This window comes from Arachis hypogaea, chromosome 20 (assembly GCF_003086295.3).
Source record: "Arachis hypogaea cultivar Tifrunner chromosome 20, arahy.Tifrunner.gnm2.J5K5, whole genome shotgun sequence".
NCBI lineage: Eukaryota > Viridiplantae > Streptophyta > Magnoliopsida > Fabales > Fabaceae > Arachis > Arachis hypogaea.
Window position 1 is genome coordinate 116,442,069 of NC_092055.1, and position 3,491 is coordinate 116,445,559.

General features: G+C 35.8%; 1 long non-coding RNA gene across 1 annotated transcript; it reads right to left on the reverse strand.

Moving 5' to 3' along the window:
- Nucleotides 1-303: 303 nt before the first annotated feature.
- Nucleotides 304-3,242, reverse strand: LOC140182825 (uncharacterized). Its single transcript, XR_011878989.1, has 2 exons — nucleotides 2,948-3,242; nucleotides 304-2,871 (listed from the first exon to the last, which is right to left on the reverse strand). It is a non-coding gene; the product is annotated as an uncharacterized lncRNA (long non-coding RNA).
- Nucleotides 3,243-3,491: the final 249 nt, after the last annotated feature.

Below are 3,491 nucleotides of genomic sequence, written 5' to 3' on the forward strand. Positions count from 1 at the left end.
CCTACCATACTTAATCTTATGCTTAAGTCATAAGACTGAGATAGTAAGGTATTACGACCTCTAAGAATAGTAATATATATATATATATATATAATAATAATAATAATAATAATAATAATAATAATAATAATAATAATAATAATAATAATAAAGAAAAAGATATTTAACTAGGAGCCTTAAAAAAATGGGTAAAACAAAATCGCAAAATAAAAAGCGCAACGCTCAGGAAAGGATTACTTGCGTGCTAAGAAACCTAATAGGAACAAGATAAAGATAAGCAAAAGAATAAAGGACAACCAAGGAAGCAGCATAACTAGCCCCTGACTCATCCTGCGAAGCTTAGGATGGCCAGAGGGTATATATATACATATAAACATACATAAGTGTTCTCAAAATATCCCAAAATACCAAAATAAACTCCTAACTCTCCCTCAACCTCTAAGAGGAGCAGCATACATAAGTTACTTGGAGAGTAAGCTAAACATATATATACATATATACAGCCATAAGCCAAAATACACCCAAGGACTACTTCGCTTTCCAGGATCCAGACGCCTAACGAGGAGCCTCTTGACCTGCATTTGAAAAACAACAATACAATATGGAATGAGAACCGGAGGTTCTCAGCATGGTAAAAGTGCCACGCGTATAATAAATAGGGTCCTGAGAATGCCATAGGCAATCCTAGAACTCCGTTATACAATTATCCAACTTAATTACTAAACAAAAACCATAAACAGGGGTAGGTATTCTAAATCTACCTAACTTACTCAATTTCAATCTACACCTATCACCAAACCATTTCTCCATTTCCTCCATCCCTCCATCATCCATAATGCAACAGGAACAAACAACCAAACAAGTTCAAGTACAAGTAATGAACAGATAATACAAGTAGCAAATATACAAGTAGCATGTGATATATATCAATTAGGCATTCCCAATTAAGGCATAGCAAACAAAGCACACATATACATATGATGAATGTCTATCCTACTGGCCGTGAGCTCACGTGTCGGTTATTTTGCCAGAACCCAACACATCTGGTAGCTAACCCAGACATTGGTCTCTAGGTTGCGCATCTCCAGAAGGATCATAAACGAAGGAGAGTGCCTTTCCACATCGAAGGAGTGTGCCTTTCCACCTTGCAACCAGAGAAGAATGTGGGGGAAACAATACGAAGGAGAGTGCCTTTCCACCTTCCCCACATCTGCATCACGACAAGAGAGGGAACTTTCGTCCTCTACTTGCCATATCGACCATTTCGGCCACACACAGTCATTCCCAAATCTCATCATTTATCATCATCATTTCCTTACATTCGTTCTTTATAGTTATAACAACATGTGTTCATTTAGCTTTCACATCATTCTCTTATAATTCATCACGTTTACCCTTTTCGGGTCCCGACCAAATCATTTATCAAACTGTTCTCAACCTTTTTAATATCGAATAATCTTAACATCAACCCAACTCTAACATTAAATCAATCACATCACACGAAGATTAAACTTTAACTTCTCGAACTCATGACTATCACTAAGACATCCTCGACACTCTATTTTCTTTTCTGTTTTTAATATAACAAATGAACTAGAAATTGTGCAAACTTTATGTCCAGGCGTTCATCTTGAAATAAGATTTCTAACAAACCAAAGATCATAATTTTCTGATTTCTCTAGCATCAGGAATAAAGGAAAAACCGTGACTACTCTGCAGTGCATAAAACCAGAAAAACAGCAACAGCATGTGATATTCAAAATTCAATATAAAATCCAAGTTAAATCCAATGACTTTAAAAATTAATGTAGTTAAACTTTGCTCATCCAGGTTTCTTTCTCAATTAGTTCTGAGTTAATACCATTTTTAATGAAGAAGTTACATTACCTAAAAGTTAAGTAAAAATGAGTCAAAATCTATTTTAGAAACCAACAAGTTTAGTACCTTTCAATTTGAATAACTTTTATTACAAAACTCCAATTAAGCTAAATTTTGGTTTGGAAACTCCTAGCTCATCTAGAAACAAGTGTGTTTTAGTTGCAACCCAATTTCTATTCAATTCTAAGAGTTACAAGCATTGGAAGTTGATGCATAGCTTGCTGAAATCTGTTTTTTTCAGCTTTGATAACCAATATTCAAAAATTCACAACTCCCAATCCTCAACTCTTAAAATTCTGAAGTTTTAGAGAAATAAATCAAGTTAATCAAATTTTATAAAAAAATTAGTTTCGCTCCAAAAATCAACTCGTAGAAGTCGCAGCAAGACAAACAAGTTGCTGCCCTGTTTGACCTTTTCTGCTGCAGGACAGATTTAACAACCTAACTTTAAAAATTTGCCATAAATTGTATATTTAACAAAAAGGTCCCAAATTTTCCAGTTTAGTTCCTTATATTCCTGAGTTTAGCCCAAAATTAGTCTCATGCAATTCCGATCATTACATAATTAGTTACAGTATATGCAATACCACCATAACACAACTCTACATCCTTATTAACAAACACCAATCCTAATCCATCATAAATAAATATAAGAGCACACCATTAATAACTTCCACACCTCATAATTCTAATATATATCCACCAACAAATATATTCCAACAACATTACAAGGCTAATCATTAAATACAACCAACAATTCAACTTATCCTATGGTTCCTCTAACCTAAGTTTTCACAACACCGTAAATATTAAACGTGCGAAACTTAAACTATACCTTGGCCGATCACTTAATTCACCCAAGGCAACCTCTCAACACAAAATTACAGCCCCTCCAAGCTCAATTAAACAGCCCCAAAGTAAGCCTTGGTCACCAACAAACCTCCAAGTAATCCTAAATCAATTCCAATGCATAAACACCCACTTAACCTACACCTAGTACATATATATATGTTCCAAATTAGTTTTCTATCACAATTACAAGATTGAGCTAGGGTTACAGTGTTCTTACCATACCCATATGCTCAATAGCTTGAGCCCACATGTTCCGAAAGCTAACTTGAACCTAGAACATAGAAATTGGACAAGATTCACCATATGTTTTCAAGTTTACCCAAGAAAGAGGGATAGAAATTCTGAACTTAATAGGAGGCTTTCCAGTGAAATTGTTCAGATAGAAAGGTAGAGCTCGACGCGCTAAGCGCGTGGCCGCGAACGGTGCGGCGATTGGAGCCCGGACGGAGGAGTTATGATGGTGAGAAGGAAAGGTGAGGGTTAGGTTTCTTCTCCTCCCCTCTTGCTGTGTGTTTCGTTGCTTTTGTGAAATGGAGAAGATGAAGCTGCTGCTTCATTTATGTTATGGGTCCGGTTGGACCAACGGGCTCGGTTTGGGTTCCGGTTCAACCGGTTCGACCCTTCCGGTCCGATTCTGGGCCAAATTTTCGAAATTGGTATCAAAATTCTCGTTTCGACGAGCTCTATCCTATTTTGATATTAGTTTTGTATTTTAGCTTTCCTAATAAAAATTCAATTTATTAGCTAATAATTTACCGATT